The 18,223-nt window shown below is 43.7% G+C and overlaps 1 long non-coding RNA gene across 1 annotated transcript; it reads left to right on the top strand.

Annotated features, from left to right (window-relative positions):
- The first annotated feature begins 1,762 nt into the window (after positions 1–1,762).
- LOC309672603 lies at positions 1,763–17,338 on the top strand. The gene is made up of 4 exons (XR_014269245.1): positions 1,763–1,808; positions 2,278–2,321; positions 3,886–3,992; positions 17,277–17,338. It is a non-coding gene; the product is annotated as an uncharacterized lncRNA (long non-coding RNA).
- The last annotated feature ends 885 nt before the right edge of the window (positions 17,339–18,223 follow it).

The raw sequence follows: 18,223 nt of genomic DNA, 5'->3' as shown, positions 1-18,223 counted from the left end.
CTGTTTGGTGGAGCTGATATCAGCCTTTGCCACTGCAACGTTTGTGTTGTCATGTGTGTGTTGGAGTGGTCAGATCTAGAGTAGCGAAATCAGTCAGTAGAAGAAATAACTGGGGAAATTAGGGTTCTCATCACATTTAAAGCATTATAGTTTTAGTATTTTGGCTTGGCAAATCACTTATTCTGATAGCCCCAATTAACTAAAATTCATAAAAAGTAGTAGTTTCAGACAAAGGCCAAAAGATTGGGACTTTGAGGATGGGCTATGACACTTAGTATTATATTCACAACTTAAGTGTGTGACTGGGGGAAAGAAGAGGCAGAAGATGTTAAGAAATCCCATATTTTTAGAGCACTTCCCTCACATTCACCCCCTCACTGCTTTTTTGTTTTTAATGTGATGTGATATGGCACATTTTTGTGTGCTTAATTGCTCTGGACCCTATGGAAGGATGCACCTGAGATGATGGGTGAGATGGATTTAGCCAAAAAGATTCTGGGAAAGGAACTCAGAATTCAAAAGAAGACAAGACAGTTTGGATGTAAAAATCTCTTTGCAATGTTATTAACTCAGCAAAGGCTTACATTAAGTTTGAGATTTGGTTTAGAGCTGGTTCCTTTGGGTTTTTTTATTATTTTTTTTTTTTAACTACGATATGAGGATTTCTGTGGTTTTGCCACCTTCCCAGGTACACATTATGGACCAAATAGAGACCCACACGGTTTCACAGCTCGGAGATACTTTGCTATGTTTGCAATACATGAAGAAACACGAAAGGCAACCTTCTGTTTGAAACTCTAGATTGTACTTGCGTTCAGGTAGAGAGGGAAGGCTGGCTGTAGCCTGCATCCTGAGTTTGATTACCTGTGGCATGTTGGGGAATGAGTCAGTGGGGCAAAGAGCTGTAATAGGTTATAGTGGACACTTTTTACTCAGTGCAAAACAGAATAGCTCTTTCAGCTATTTTGGAGCTGTGTTGACTCATGCCAGGAGGAGACCTTTCTCTAGTTCCCCCTAACTGTCTCTTGGGCTCATTTGTTTTTCTTACAGTGGTGGTTTATGCTGCATGCACTGCAAGTAGAGAGCCGTCTTCCTCTGACACATCTCTGCCTTGCACCCCTCCTGCTCCTGGAGACTGCTGCTGGCACAAACCGTTCTTTGAAGAGGTTAAAGAAATGGCTGTGTTGGATTCATTGCAGGATGGGGCTGGTAGGAAACTGAGTGGTGTAGAGTGCCAAACCCATGATGCGTGTGCTCTTTCCATTGGGAACACTGAGTCATAAAACGAAATAAAAAGCTGTTACATTTCTGCACGATGAAAAAAATGGGCCCCTGTCTAGCTTCTCATATGCACTCACACAATCTCTGTTCAGTGAGCGCTTTCCCTATTATAGGTTATGAAACCTGGCTCCCCTTGGTAGAAATTCAGTTTATTTCAGCCGAAAAGAATTGGGCGTCACCTTGGATGGGCTTCTCCCTCACCTCCAGTCAGGGCCAAGCACTAGTCTTGTGACTTTCTAAATACAATCCATGTTACTTTTTTGCTGTTGTCTTAATTCAGCTGAGAAGAGCTTGGCAATGTCTCCCTTTGGTTGTGTTGTCAGCTGGTTGCATTGCTGATCAGTTGTCCAAGGTATCCTTGGTAGAAACTAGGGAAGGAAGCACTTCTAATAGCCACGCTTCCTACTTTTAATTTCCGTTTTAGGTGCAGAGCAAGAGTGTTACATATCAACAGGAGAAGTAATATCAGATAACTAGAGGCAAGGAGGCTTAGGAGGAGTATTCTCACTTCCTGTGTCCAGCATAAGGTGCACTAGTTACCATGCAATAAAACCTGGTAGTTGAGTTACAAAGTGATTTCAGTGTGGTTTTAGGTCTGCAGCTTCTTTATAAGCAGGTGAAGTTGAGACAAAAAAGTATTTATTCCAATTATGAACTGAGATACACAGTTAAGTTACAGTTCATATTACTGTGACCACAGATGAGCCATGGTCTCAAACTATCTGAGATTTCTGCAAATGCCTCTGTTGCCTGAAATATGAACAGATACATTATAATTCAAATTGTGTGACAGAGCTTGAACCGCACTTGGCAGAAGCAGCACTGTATAAGTAAAAGGTAAACAGAATCTGACAGGGTTGAATAAGGAGTGTTTTGCTATGTTGGGGCTCAGACACAGCTGAAGGAATTGCTGCTACTCATGCACACCATAACCGTGGATAATTATGTGAGTTGTCCTGTGTCTTAGCTGAAACCTGTTACTTGTGTTTTGTGCAGGCTGGGCATGGATACTCAGCTACTGTGGTTTTGCTGGTAGGAAGGTAAGTTGTTGAGACAGGGTAATGTGATTGTTTGGACACCGAATAGTAGGATCTCCTGAGTGATGCTGTTTTGGTGAGGTGGAAGTATGGCCTAGTTATACAGTAGCTAGCTAGCTGGAATACTTGAAGTCCAGCTACTGTCCATCAGATGGTTTCATGTCAGAAATAACTTCACTCACATGGACTTGCACAGAAAGCTTTTGTGCTTCAGAGGATGCTGGCTTTGCTTAGGCCAATACCGATGAAGCTTGGGGGTGAACAGGAGTGCCCACTTCACAACCCTGTCTCATGGCCCATGCAGAAAGTCAAAAGAGCATCCAGCTGCATAGCTGAGAAGGTAGTCTGTGGAGCCTGGGTGGTAGTGCTGTATGCTGGACAGTGCTGCATGCAAGGTATTACCCTTGCACGTTTGAACTCTGCTTATATCAGCCACATGATATGGATGTGAGGCATGGCAACGCCCTTCCTTGTCTGAATCCAAAGTATCAGTGACAGCTGGCTGCTTCCTTCATTTTGTACTGCTGGTTCTTATCACCAGGAACAACTGTCTCCGTGCATTTTACATATATGGTGAACTATGAGGAATGAAATCTAGGTGATGTAGGGATGGCATTGCTGTTTTGGCAAGGCTGATTCTTTCAAGCAGTCTCCTCTGATGTGTGCATTTAAGGGAAGTTCTGCTGTTCTGCGCTCCAGTGGGATGTACAAGTGAGATTACAGTTACTTGGTGATGATTGGATTTCTCTCCAATGTCCTGCCTGGGCCACTAAATTCACTTCTAGCTAGCTTAAGTTGTGCTAGTGAAAAAATGCTTGTTGCTTTGATTGGACTTGATTCCCTTTAGCCAGTATGTTTTTCATGTGCTCTGGGAACTCATCCTTGCTTTTCAGGTCAGCATTCTGGATAAAACGCTGAAGTTATCAGTGCGTGTGAATTTCTGGAGGCAGGGCGGTTTCCTGCTTGCAGTGGGAACAAAGTTAAGAGCCAGGAACTCTGTTTAAATCCCTTTGTTATTAGCAGAGTGCACTGTGGCCTTTGGCATTCCCTAATTCTGCTTCTCTGTCTGCAAACTGAAGGTAGTAATTATGGTACCTACTGTTTGCGGGAATGTGGAGGATTGAGACGTATGCAGCCTCTTTAAAAATGTAAAGTGATACATCTGTTGAGTATTAATGGTTTGCTAAATTTATTGAGCGCTTTGGGACTGTTGAATGAAAGACCTTATATAAATGGCACTTAATTATTGTTATTACTAGAGAAGGACTAGCACAAAAGCAGCAGTTATCTGGGAATCCATGAAACAAAGGTCTGGAGCATATTGCCAACATCTGCTAACACTTAAAACTAACTCACAACATGAGGCACTCTACTCCTGCGTGTGTGTCTTCGAGTTAGCTTTGCGATGACTGAGTTGTAGTGATCCTTTGGTCAGGCTGTTCATATGCTGAATGTATTCTGTAGTTTTTGCTGTGGGAAGTGCTCTGCCCTGGTAGGATTGTCACAGGGATCGCATGATACTCTTATCACAAGTCTGCTTTAAATATTGCTGTTTCCTTCCTCACAGAATTGAACAGAAATGTGCACTGAAGTTTTTCATTCATGACCTTAACTGTCCTCACAAATATGGGCAGGACTTCAATGTAGAGCACACAGCAAAGTTTTGCAAGGCAGGTAATGAAGATTTCTATTTCTAGGAGCCCTAACAGCTCCTCCAAACTCTTGGGTTTCAGCATGTGGAAAAAACGATTACTGTGTGATGTTTGGCTCTGGGCGCACAATCTGCTTTGCTTCTGGAGCATTGGGAAGTTTGAAGACAAACTGATAACCGTGCAATGCCAGTCTACTGTGAGGCATCTAGCCAGTGGCTTCAGAAGAGCGAATGAAACCCTCTACCCCTAATGCAGATTGTCAGTGAGTATGGCAGTTTTATTAGGACCATCTCCTAGCAGTTCCACTGATACTGCGATCAATTCACTGACAAGCTAGCCCTTTCTGTGGCTTAAGAACAGCCGAGGAAACAGGGTAGGGCAAAGGGATTTATTTTAGTGGTCCTGTTTATGTTCATATTGGGAACCAATAAACCATCGGCTGGCTTGTGACTGTGAGCAAAGCTGTTGGTTATGAGGAGCAGGTCACGTAAATGACTGATGGACAAGTTTTGTACGGTGACTGAACTGAAATACATTCTTCCCATAACAGTTAAAACAGATCACTTAGCCATTTTCAGAGTATATTCAGCTAAAAACAAAGCCCATAATGCATGAAAGAAGGTGCCACTGCTCTCTTTAACCTACTAGTTAAATATAATCCTGGGGTATAGGAGCTTCCAATTCTTGTTCTGATAGTTATTTATGCATTTTTATATTGCGTAGGACCGTGAGCTCTAGAAAGAGGTCCAGGCCAGAATATCAGATGTGTGAGCGGCCCTTCTAGGACACACAAGATCCAACTTGAAGTTTAGTTTTACATGAGGTTGATGAGGACATTGCATCTTGGAGGTCTCCGAGGTCACATGGACTTCCTAATCACAAGAGGAGAGCTCCACCTCCATCCCCTCTGGTCTCTCAACCAGCCTCAAATTCCCTAGGATGCATTTAGATCTATCTGCTGTATTTTTTCCAGCAATGGTCATAATGCCATTTTAGCTCTATTTTATACATAAATACTTTATTATTCAGCAAACCCTTTTGTTAGTGGTTGAGAGGAAAGAGAAGGATGCATGCTAAAGTCTATAGGTTCTTTTTCTATGAGATCTTTCTTCTGGCTTTAGCAGCTTAACTACAAATAGAGGCAAAAAACAGAAGCAATGAATAATCTAAGTACTTTTACTCCTGTTTGATCTCCGCTGCTCTTAGGACATTTTTGTTGCTCTTCCCACCCAGCATAGATGTAGACAAATACTTCCTCCACCGTGTGCCAACCCATGAATCAATACCAGCAAAGGCTTGTGGTTGCTCAGCACACTTGCATTAGTAATATTTTGGCTAAGTGTAGTGCCAGTCACAGGAGTGCCCTGTGCTCAGGACACATCTAACTGCTCTTGCACTTGCTTTGCCAGAATACTAGGAAGGAAGATTGCCTCAGTAGTTCATAGCTTCATGGCTCAGGAGAGAGCAGTATCATTCTCTTTTCTTAGACCTGTCTTTGGAGCAGCAAAAGCTGTGCAGCCTCGCTTTACTCCTGCAAGGCTCTGTTGTATGGAGTGAAATATACCAAAGATTAATTGGTTCCCAGGTAAATTCATGGTGATAGAAGCTGTAATTTCCACAGATAAATCTGTGGGTTCTGGTTTTGACCGTGAGTCTGTGGCTTTTCCACCTATGTGCTGGACTGTAAGAGTGCACAGTAGGGGAAATGTTAATTTGGGCATGGAAGCTTAGTCCTTTTGCCAGTGGCTCAGGAGAATATTTGTCCATCAGTGTGAACTCTTGATTCGCAGAAATCTTGTCTTTTTAGAGCAGTGGATACATATTTCCTTCCAAAGACAAGCAAGAAAACATTGTGCTTATGACTTGTCTGTGTTTGACTAGACTTTAAAAACTGACTATGTTTCAAATTGTGCTACGTAGTCCATATCATGTATCATTCCCAATTCAAACTGCTTCGTTTCATTGCTTCGTGATCTGCTCTACACAGTTACTGATGTTTAATGGGATAATTCCCTTGGTTAATAAGGAACTTTTTTTTTTTTTCTTCCTAGTCTTGAAGTTTCCCTTTAGGATCAACTAAAACTGACTCCTGATACTTTAACTTTGACATTGCCTTTGGTACTTTTCTAATCAGACAAGGACTTAAGTATTATTGTTCCATACTGGTTTAGAAACCATAAGTCAGAACCTCAAAAAGTGAAAAAAGTAAAACAAAATTCCCTTTCTTACATCCTCTGTTTCTAAATCTTTTAGGGCTTGTTAGATCGCCTTCCCAAGACCTTCCTGAACTGTAACTGCTAGACTTTCTTCTCACAAAATAAGATGACTGCCGGAGCGGCATCTTGAATAAAATACTAGGTATTGCGAAAGTTGACAATGGTGGTTGTGCAGGCTGTTGTTGATTTATTGTTACTTGTGCCAATTCTAAACATTCAGTGCTATTGAATATTGCTCAGAGTTTGATTAAAACCATAGAATCATAGAATGGCTTTAGCTGGAAAGGACCTTAAAAATCATCTAGTTCCAAACCCCCTGCCATGGGCAGGGAGACCTCCCACTAGACCTGGTTGCTCAAAGCCCCATCCAATGTGGCCTGGATCACTTCCAGGGGTGGGGCCTCCACAACTTCCCTGGGCAACCAGTTCCAGTGCTTACTGATGTGCTCATCCTCAAGTTGTCTACACAACAGGAAAGTACCTGGGCTGAAGTTCAGGCAGATGGGATGGCCCTGTGGTGAGCTTTCTAGCATTTAAAATCTAGGCTGCGTGTGGAGCACCTTGAGCATCCCCCTTGCATATGCATTCCCTAGCAGGGGAAATAAGGTCAGGACAAGCACCAGCACACTTGGGAAGGATCATTTCCAGTCTTATGCTGAGGGCATGTACAGCTACGGTAGCCCATGATGTCAGGGAGAAGTAAATCCTGTGCTGCTACTGCTCAGTTCGCACTCTAGTTTTCTTATGGTTTTGATCTCTCAGGCCCAGCTACTACTGAATTTGTTCCTTGTGACCATTCAGCATATCTATATTGGGGATTTTATTTGGAACTAGAGAGAAAGTATGATCCTTCTGCATTTTACTCCCTCTTGAATCAAGGACTGCATGAATTTTCTATCTTCCTTTGCAACAGTTTCAGGAAATGTTGTTTTGTTCCTGGTGATGGTCCATCAGAGTTGCTCTGAGGAGACGCTCTGACTGGCATGCGGCTCAAGCCATGGTACTTGCTCCAGAAATGCTTCTGCCAAATGCCTCGCCGCTGAGGTACTGCTACTGAGTGCCAACCATTTGTTTTTTGCAAGGTGGGGAGCTGCTGGGGAAGGGAAGCATTTCATGAATCACAACTCCCACATCTTTGCATAGCCGCTAATTCTCAGCCAAAATACTTTCATCCTTACTCACACCAGATACCACCTTTACTCCAGAATCTTTTCCATTCTGTAGGCTGCCATGCATAAAGGAGATGAGAGGCTCTGAGGCTTCTCTGAAAAGACAAATGGCTGACCTGAAGCTCTAAATACGTGTGTACCTGTATCAGACATTTGAGTTATCTTAGCAACTTCTGTTCTGTTCTTGCTGTCTGCTGCCATCCCTGGGGTGACAGCAGAAAGAGGGCTGAGTTACGTGAGGACTTCTAGCTTTCAGTGGGACTGTGCTAAGTCTTCATTAGACATATATTTGATAGTAAGCCAGAAAGGATATTTCCTTTGGGTCTTTAGCTAGTGGCAAGGATTTGTTGTGGTATTGCCTATTTTAAGCACCTTAGAGCATGTGCTGACTGGTGTGAGACACTCTAAAATGGCTTGATTTTAAGATTCATGTGTGGTGATGTCAGACAGGACCCATTCAATCATTTGCCTGAACTCTTGGACACTAGAAAAATAGTACTCAGTGAAACAGTTTGTGTTGTGTTTGTGCTACTGGTGTGAGTGGTAAAAATCTGGGTTTCTTAAAGATAGGTCTGAGAGGAAAGTGCTTCCTCAATCTGCACAGGACTGACTATCAGAAGTAAGACTGTGTAGCATGCAGTAAGCAAGTCGGCTTCTTCTGTGTGCCCTGGGGAAGTGAAAAGGGTGAGGTGGGTATTGTTTGTGCTGCTGAGATTTGAGGGAGCAGTACGAGATCCAGGGTGGAGGCGAGATGTGTGGAGACCCACAATCTGGAACACCAAGCCTGAAGCTACAAAGGTGGATCTGCACTCTTCTGCTGGGCCAGATGTGAAGCACATTCTGGCACAGGGTCAATGTCAGAACATGGCACCAGTCTGAATTCATGATATTTCATGGGCTGGAAGCTCAGGCTCAGAAAATAGGAGCATCAAGTGAGGTATTCATGAGCTCACTGTGTAGAGAAAAGTCAGGTGACTATGTCATATTGGCACAGGGCATTTGAAGGACCTGGGTGTGAGGGTCAGGCAACAGCTGAAGCTCTTGTGGTCTTATGACACTAGTAGAGCCTGAAAAGGAAAAGATTGTGTTTTTCTTACTGGTGTGAAGTGGTGGAAACAACCCTATTGTTTCAACATTAATCATGAAGGTATAGGTATTGATAGCCCTTTCTACCATATGTTGGGGTGGTAAGAGTGGTGTTCTTGCCACAGTCCTCTTCTTTCTTATCCGATATCCATGAAATAAGGATGGTCTGCTTGCTTATTAATGGAAGGATATTTGTCCTGTCCTTTGGGTTGGTATTTGTGTACCCAGTTAAATGGATGGGCATTAACTGGCTAAATGCCACATATCTTGTCTTCAGAGAGATTCCCAGGGCTGAATCTGCTAGCTAAAATTAGTATTGCTCAAATATGAATAGGGCCACTTCAGTTGGTTGATGTTGAAGGTTGGTAGGAGTGACTGCAGCTGGCTCATACTTTGAGGAGGCAATGCCAGGCAGGAGTTTGTCACTAAATTAGTGATTGATACTACTACCTCCACCCTGCTCCCCTCCCTCAGGCTAAAGCTTTCCATGGAAATTTTAGCTGTGCTGGCTGTGGCTGAGGCTTCAGGCATAGAAACGTCGTTGCACTCTGCTTGCCTTCACATCTTTAATAAAACGCAGCAGTGAGCCAATCCCTGTGAGCTCAGTCTGGTTAGTGTGGCTTTCCAGTGATTGATGGATTAAAAAGTTGACTTTGGCCCCCAAGATGGTGGTTACTTTGTTTATGGTTGTGCCTAGTAGTCTCCAGGGTATTCCGGTTACAGAAAGGGGGTGACTCAGCTATATCAACATCTGAACTACCTTTTGACGTTGTCTGTCTCTTCATTAACCATGTAATGAGCTTGAGCAAACTGGGAGTGGAACTTAATGCCTGTGGTTAGCTGGGCTAAATCTTGGCCATGGTGAGAGGCAGCTTCTTCTCCCTAACTTGATGATAAACCATTGACAAGCTTGGCTGGCAGCAAGGATTAGGAACCCTTGTTTTGGAAAGAAATTTGGCAGTAGAAAACAAAGAGTCAAGATGCTTATTTTGTTCAGGACTGAGATACAGAGAATTTCAGGATGTGGTTCTGACTTTTTCTCAACCACTGAGTAGCATTTTACTCTACTCGCAGCTTTAATGTAATGGGCTACTCGGGCTTTAACGAGTTGGTTCAGCCAGAGTCAGGTCTTTAAGAACCTGTAGAAGCTCTGCCATAGATACCTGGTGTGAACTAGAGATAAAACCCATGTCTCCAGAGACTTGGTCGTCATCACTGTAAGGCGATTCTGGAGGTGCTGTGTTTTCTGTGTGTTATATGAAAAGAAGGCTAGACTAGAGTGTCTGCCCTGACTGAGTTTTTCCTTTTCCAGGGAATAAGGGAAGATTCACTTCTTCCAGTGGCGATGAGAAATGCCACTGTGTTAAAGTCCACAAACTGTGAGAGATTAAGCTGAACATTATGTACAGATTAGAAATGTAACTTTGCCCAAGAACTAAAGATGCAGGAAAAAGAGTCGTGGCCTTGGCAGCAGCCTGGAACATACAGCAACTACTTATGTTGGCTGTGGGATGTAATGCCATTACTTATTACTATTGCAGGAAAAGCTTTGAGTCTGTCTTGCAACAATTGCTGGAGGCTTCCTGGGAGCAGAGAACTCAAGGCCATGGGTGAAACTCTAAACCAAGCCAACCACTTGTTAGCTGTTGCCTTAAATCTCTAGTGCCACTCTGTTCCCCAGATTAAACGTGCTCCACTGCTCTAGGCAAAGTCATGCAGCTTAGGCACTTGAATTAGAAAGCAGGAGGCACTCTTTTTTTTTTTTCATCTGGGAGACAGAGGTACAAACCGGTTTGTTTTTTTCTCTTCACTGTGTCTGGGTGGGGAAGAGTTTTTTAATAGGAATGAAAAAAGATGAGCTGTAATTCTTTCTCCATTTGGAATCCGAGGGTGTAGAAATCACACCTCTAATAAAAAGGGCGAAAAGTATGTTATTGGACCTGTTGAGGACATGAAAAATGTCTTACATTTCAGTTCAGCTTCAACAGCTGAGCTTGGAAAAAAAAATCTGTAGAAGAAAGAAACATTGTTTTAAATGAAGCCATTTCAGGCTCTAAACTTGGCACTTTTCCCTTGAAAAATGTTACAGCAAAATATCTTGAGAAATTTGAAACTTAAGACTCATCTGGAATAACTCTTTCCTATGAATATTTTAATTTTTAATGAGATCTGTTTGCTCCAATGTTTTAGCGAAGTATTCCTGAATAACTCTTATGCCCTTAAAGTGTCTCTTCCCTGCCCTCCTGCTATGTGCATGAGAAAGAATTTGATCTTGTACAAACAGGGCAGCGACGTGCGGTTATGGTCGACTTTCGTGTTCCACTTCCCAGTGAATATACGCTGTTCAGCTGAGATGCATCCCTCTTGGTTTCACTTGCCAGCAGTTTTCAGCTGACATCATGGTTGCATGAAGGCAACGCCAAATAAGAACTGTATTAACCAGTTCATTTTTTCTCTGATCTTCCAATTTTATCCTCTTCTGTTCCTCTCTACTGTTTTATATAAAACACAGTTTGAGTAGAAGCATACTGGTTTGTCTTTTTTGCCATTAGTTGAAGACAGTGTAAGACTAAGCATGCAGGCAGAGAGAATGGGACTCCGAAAGGTGGTGCTGGGGATGATGGCACTATGGTTCTTAAAGTTTTTAGACCAACCAGGCTGCCATCGTCTAACTTTCCTCCAGATTGCCATTGGGCATTAGGTAGAAGTAGGACACCATGTGACACTTGCCACATGCCGTGAGACCAATATGTTAAGAAGTTAAGAAGGTGACTGTAGAAACCCCTGGTGAATTCCTCTGCTGCAGAAGGGCCTGTGCACGTTTCAGCAGCCAGAGAAGGAGCAGTGCTCCACACAGCCAGGAATATTTGGTGTCCCGCAGTTCCCTGGTGAGCTGGTAACGCAGTCTTGTTTTTGGGTACCAGGAGCGCAATACTGATGGAAGCTCTGTAGATCACAGCTTGGACAGGGCTAGATTAAAGTACTAATTCACGAAGGCTGTGTGTGAACTTTATTAGTCTGAGTCAAAAATGGCAAAGCAGAATTAGCGTGAACCAATATAGGAGAAAGCAGAAACTCTTCTACATTTAAGAACATAAGAATGGCTCTGCTGGGTCAGATCACAGATCTGTCTGACTTGGCATCTTGTTCCTAGCATGGTCTGGGGGCAGAGATCTGGAGAGAATATAAAAACAATGTATGTGTGTAGCAACACTTCTTTCAGATACTTTCCAAATCTCCAGCAAATGCGGCTGGGAGGCTTACTGAGACAGAGGTGGTTTCTTTGTGTTTATTAATTCTTGTTTTCATTTCAGAAAATATTTATGCTCTTCTTTAGCTTAGGGAATTGCAGAGGGTCCTGGGTTGTGGAAGCAGTGCTGTAACTAGCCTTCCTGGGTGGAGCATGACCTCCTGGGCAGGACTGCTGAGTATCTGTTCTGTGTAAGAGTTGGCTTGGTTGTGCTCCCGGTGAGGTTGTCATTTCGCAGGCAGCCTGACTCTGAGGGACAACTTGTGATCACGGATGCAGGAGATGCCAGTCTGCCTTCAGTTCCTGCCTGTGGTGCCAGAGCAGGTCTGAAGTGAGGTGGGGTGGAGATGAGATGCTTCGGCCTCATTCAGGAATATCAGGCAGGGGGAGGGCAGTGCTCTTAGCTCTTAAACTGGTAAGTAAGGAAACCCAGGCTGTAGTATACTTCTGTCACCATAATTGAAAAGACTGGTGTCTGCAGAGGCTGAGTTAGCTCTTGAGTTAGGAAATGTAGTTTACTGCTGCCACAAGCAGCTGTGTGTGCTCTTTGTGAAGTTACCTTGGATGGCCTGGCCTTCCGTATCTGCAAGATGGAACATGACTAGGCTTTGGCTTTCACCAGGGCAGCAACATCCCTAGCACTTTTACAGGCACTTTGCAGTACAGACCAAGTCTAATTTCCATAAGGCATCACAGGCTGATGAAGTCAAAGACATGTAGGGATAATGCCAAGCAATAACCCTTGCCATATCTCTGGACTGCACTAGAAGTCACTCTTGTTCTGTACTGAGGCTGTTCCAGTAACTAACTGGTAGTTAGTAAAGAAATATGTCACCATTAAAGATGCCACTAAGCCTAGTCCATTTGTCTGCTGATGGAGACGTTCCTTGTCTGGCTTCCTTGTGAATCACAGGGAGAGTGAAAGCTTACTTGCCAGGCCTCCTACACAATTTTTTCCGGAGAGTATTAATTTAGGGTTCTGACACTGTTCTCCAGAAGCCTCTTAGGCAGCGCAGCCAAGAGAACAGGAGGGACTTCAGGAGCTGGTCCAAAGTCCTATACCTTCCAACCTTGTTTGCACCATGAAGTTTCCACTGTGGCTTTAGAAGACTAGAGAGAGGCCAAACACCAAACTGACTGGTGCAGAAGATGCAGTTCACTAGTTTCAGTGTATTGCAGTGAGGTTAGTGGAATCCAGGTAGAAAGGCATGCTTTTTCTCTCTATCCAAACCATGATATGATGCGAAGAGCTTCAGGTATGATTCTCAGAAACACACTGCTCTTTTCCAGTGTAATCACTGTGAAATCAGCTCTATTTATTAGCCTGCTTATCTGTCTCTAAAAGAGATAGTGTAATATTTACTTCCCAGCATAAGTTTACAGTTGTTTCAGTGCTTAGGATTCTTTGATGGAAGAGTGGATGAGGATGCAGATCTGAATGAATAGAAAGGTCTTGGGGTGAGTTCGAATCCAGTACTCGAGAGTAACATGCATTTTTCCAGGGTGGTTTTAGGAAGAGTAAGTACTTTGCAAAATGGGTGACACAATCTTTTAGGATTTTTCTCTGTCTCGGTGAGCTACCATGCTAATAGGAATACTGTTACTTTAAAGATTGATGCCCTCCTTTCCTTTTTGTGCACTAAATGCTAGAGCTTCAACCACAAGCCTTGCTTTAATTAAGTCTGCTTCAAACAGCAGACACACACACATGCTATGAAGAATTATGGGCTATCACTGCCAAGGATGCCATCAAATGACTGAGTGGAAGGGAACACTTACAAATAAAACCTGTTATTAAGGGGGTTATTAATGAAAGGCCTTCGAACAAAATATCCCCCTCCCCCTTAAAATGATTGAGGTTATTTTTTTTGTAAGTGCTTCTTTTTTCTTTTCAGTAAGCTTCATGGGAAGATAAATACCATGTGCTTTCTCCAAAAGAAGCTGACTGCTTCTTCAGTCACAACATATGGGTCAGTTCTTTGGGACCTGGAGGTTTTGCAACACTCATATCATGTGTCTGTCCACCCCTGCCATTTTTCACAGCCGTAGTGAACTTCACAGTCTGCTCTAATTAGCACCAGGCCTGATGAGCTGTGGAGTGGGAATTCAGGAGTGGGGGTGATGGATAAAAATAATTCATACCGTTATTATTTGGTTTTGGTTAGCTAGGGAAAAATGTTTGCAGGGCTGGAAAATACGACCTGGCACTTAGGGTTTCATTTAGCAAATGAGGGTGAATAGCTGGGAGACAGGAATTGTTCCCTAGTTTTTGGATTATGTAGGCAAGAGTTTGCCTGTCATGTTGTCTTTTCTTGCTTTGCTAGATATTAAGGCCTTGCTGTATTGAGCACCAAGCTGACAAGGTGAGAACAGCAGTTGCTTGCTTTGTTTTGCTGCAAGGAGGTGGCAGCTTTCTGGTACAGCAGCAGCAGTGTGTGTCCTTCCCCAGAGGCTCTAGTTCCTTATCCAAAGTAATTTTTGTTATTTCCTAGTGAATGTAACATCAGCAGATTAGGAGGTCTGTGTGCTTAAGAGAGCTCTTCATATGCTTGACTGGATCTATCAGTGCCTGAGGAACAGATATTCTCTCCTTTGTGCCATCTTTGCTATGGAAAGAGCTGGGAGGACAGCTCTCTTAAATCACTAAAGATCTTGCTTCCTGTGAGAACCAGGTCCTGGCTTGAAGATGGCTAAACAGATGAGAAATGCCACAAAAGACGGGAGGAAAGAGAAGCCCTGAGAAAGGAGCCGATTTCTCTGTAAGCCCTTTCATCGGGCAAGTGACAAAGTGAAGAGAACCCACATCTCCTGAGGGTCTATTGACCTTCACATTTGCTCAGCCAGTTGCTCACAGCCTGAGCTACAAGGTGCCGTTATGTCCCTTGTCCCTGCTATAGTACTCCATTCCTGGTGTGTATAATCTATTTTGAAACCAAGCAGGGCAAAAAGTTCAAAGACACTTATGCCTACAGTAACATCCAGTTTGCCTACAATAGCACATGTTGTTGCTGAGGAAAAGGACAGGTCTTGCTGTGCAATTCTGACTGTCCAAGGGTGAGGCGATGCTCTCCCATGCTGGTGTGCTATAGGCAGGGTGAGGGAAGGGTATTTCTGAGCTGGAGACTGATGGGGGCTTTCCAGGGAAGACAGGGCTTTACTGGGAAAATCAGAGCAGTTTGCCTGATGCTTGGGGGCTGGAAGAGGTACCCAAAAAGCGAAAGGCAGGAGTTAATCAGTGTGGAGAAGAGGGAGGGCAAGGTGAAAGTACCTGGGATAGAGGAGGCAGCCGCCTGTACTCCATCAAGGGACCTAGCTTGCTTGTGCAGCAAAAGGACTCAGATCCTGCAGCTGTCCAGTATTGCTTCTGGTCTGACCCTGGTCATGAGCTAAAACAGCTGGTGGAAAACGGATGATGCAGAAGAAGCATCTCTGGTGTTGGAAGCAGTAAAAAGCTTGGCTCCTCCCACAGCAAATGTTTCCGGGAATCGGGATGGAAAAAAAATTCATCTGGATTAGGAGTGTGCAGCTGGGAGCCAGGGACTCTGCTAGTTCCTCCCTCCTTGCTGTCACTGTAAAGGAAAGCAAGGGAATGCGTTTAAAGGGATTTCACGTGATGCAATTGCATCTTTCGTGAGGTTTGGGAGGCAGAGGCCTTGCTGATGTCTGTCTTGCTTGTACCCAAAGCAGATTGCCCCTGAGGACCACATGCTGCTTGTGCTCTGCCTATGCAATCCAGCTGCAGTTTGCTCCAGATTAAACCCTCTGGTCTAAGGAAACCAATGAGCTGAGCTGCTGCTTTGATGAATGAAGCACCTATCTCATGTATGGCACTGGACAGTTTAGTGGAAACCTGTGAAAGGGAATAAACGGGATTTCTCTCTGTTAGTGCCCACCGCTCTCATCCTGCCCTCTCTGTAAGCTGGTAGTGCCCCCATGAGGCCTAATTCGATGCATAGTCCTCTCGGCACTTCTGAATGTGAATGTCCTGTGTCACCTGAGCTGTGCAGCTTCTACAAACGCCTGGAAAACCCACCTGCTGAGTGTGGCTGAGCTGGCATTCACAGGAGCACTGTGCTCACCAGTGAGCAGCTTGCAATATTTAGACCACAGTCTTAGGTGGCTGAATACAAAACCGAGATCCTGAAGTCCCCCTGTTCAGGAGCTGCCTCACATCAGAAACATGAATTAATGGCAATATTTTGCCTGTTGAACCATTATAACTCTTGCATCTGACGTGGCATGTGCCCAACATGGCTGCTGCTAGGAAAGGAGGCCAGTTTTTAAGGTTTTGGATGTAGCTGTGGCAGAAGAGGTCCCAAACCTCCACAACCTGTCTCCATCCCTTGCTGGACCCAATAAAGGTAACCCAGAGCACAGGATTTACGTTATGACTGAGGTCCCTCACCGAACCTGTATAACAGAAGGCAGCGTCCTCCCGTTCTTAGGTGGTCAGGTTATTCAGAGACAAGCAAGCATTTAGCCTTCACTGCTCAAACCCTTCCCATGCTGGGAGAGTGCCCAGACAGCTCTAGCTCTCCCAACATTTGCTGTGTGCAAGAGGCAGGGAGAGCTCAGCCCTGCACCTTGAATGCCTGCCTGGTCTGAAGGGAGGGCTCAGTCCCAGCTCTTGCTCCAGCAAAGGGACTGTATACTAAATCTATACGTTTGAATGAAAAGCACTGAGAGCAGCCTGCCCACCCCCTTCACAGCCTGTTGCCTGGCACTTACTGTGTGCTTCTACCAAATGTATTTAAACTACCTCCAGTGGAAAAAAAAAAAGGGTCTTGAGGAAGATATCAGACCAAAGCATTATGTAAGCATCTTCACCTGGTAAGGCTTTTGACTGGCACAGGGAGCAGCAGGTAGGTGTCTTAGTGGTCTGACATGGTGGAAGATGTGCACAGAGAGATCTGCGAGTAGCTAACTTGTTATTTGGAAATTATTTCCCAGTCGCTTGCTCTTGAGATGATTCTGTTGGCTTAACTAGAGGGGTTGCTGCCTGCTCTACTGAGCAGGAAGGGAGGATCAGCAGTGCAGCCTGCATCCTCTGGGTGATGAGAAGAAGCAATAGTTCAACAGACATCTTTCTCTTCTCTCTTAATAGTGTAAGATGATCAGGGCAACTGTACTTTATAGCTTCTGGTCTAAACCCACACCACATTTATTTTGAAAGCTTTCCTGTGTCGAGTGCTTGTGGTCCCGCCTGTAAACTGCTTCCTGAGATAGTTGCTCGTAATAGTCCTCTGCCATTTCTTTCCTTGGTTGTTGATACTCTTCATTTATGCTTTTGGGTTTGCTTTCGCTCTCTTCCCTCCCCTTTCCACATACCCTCTTGGGTAGCCTTACATTTGCTTGAACCTCTCCCGGCTGTTTCTATGACTGATGTCTGAGCAGCACGCGTTTTCATGTATGATGTTGACACACAGTCAACTGAGGGCCATATGCCCGCAGCACTGTTTGACTGAGGGTATCTGTAAGTCTACTATTCAGTACTCTATAGCAGGCTGGAAAAGAAAGCAAGCCTTTATATAACTCCATAGAGAAAATATTGCACTCAGATATTTTTATTTCTTTTTTTCCCTCAGATTCAACCTGTCCACTATTTGTTCCAGTCTCCACACAAAGAAAAGCCCTCTATGTCAGTGGGTACATACAGTGATTCTCTCAAACAGATTTAAGTTGGTACACAGGAGGTCTGTGGGATCCTCTTACATCTGGGCCTGGTTCTGCCACCTTGGGTAACGCTATAGAGGGTGAATAGCTAAGCAGCATCCATGGACTCACTCTGCGTAAGTAAGGATGGCAGAAGGAAGGAGGCATAGTAGGAAGTAACTGCACCATTAAAAGTTGAGCAGTAAACATATCCATAAGGATACACAGCTTCATATTGTAGTCAGATGCGTGAAAAGGGAAAGTACTGAGATGGACTGTAGGATTTGAGAAATTTTTTCCCCAGATATGTTTTTTTATAAGAACTTTTATTTGTTTATTTTAAGACGTTTTATTTTTATTTAACAAATAAAAGAAAAAAAAATAGATATTTTTTTTTTAATTGCATCTAATTGATAATCTGGCTGCTTTGGAGAAAAGTCAATCTTAATGTAAAAATATCTATTTTGGTCAGAATAAACATTTTCCACTGGAGTAAAGACAGATGGAACGTTCTGACCCATTCCTGCAGCAATGTCTCACTCCTGACTGCATGTAGTTAGTTTGGAAGAATAAGCTTCTTTAAAGGTTCAGACTATTAAAAACATCTGCTTTCCCATGTATCCTGAAACACTGCAGTATTTGAAAATGGAGAACATGTATCGTGCTTGTCCTAACCATCATAAAACATCGGCTCCACAGTTTAAATTGTGGGATTTTAATTATGGTGTGGATATATTATTCAGTCCTATGTAATGCACTTTTGGTTATGGTGCTGTGGTCTTTTCCCTTGGTTGGAACTGGGCCAGCTGACCGTATTTGTGGTGTGTGGGTAAACATCAAATGCATCCAAATAAGCAAAGTAATCACTTCCAGACTAAAC

This window comes from Vanellus vanellus, assembly GCF_965231255.1.
Source record: "Vanellus vanellus genome assembly, chromosome: 5".
Taxonomy (NCBI): Eukaryota; Metazoa; Chordata; class Aves; order Charadriiformes; family Charadriidae; genus Vanellus; species Vanellus vanellus.
Note: the sequence above shows the minus strand (reverse complement) of the source record. Positions and strands in the feature narration are given on the sequence as shown.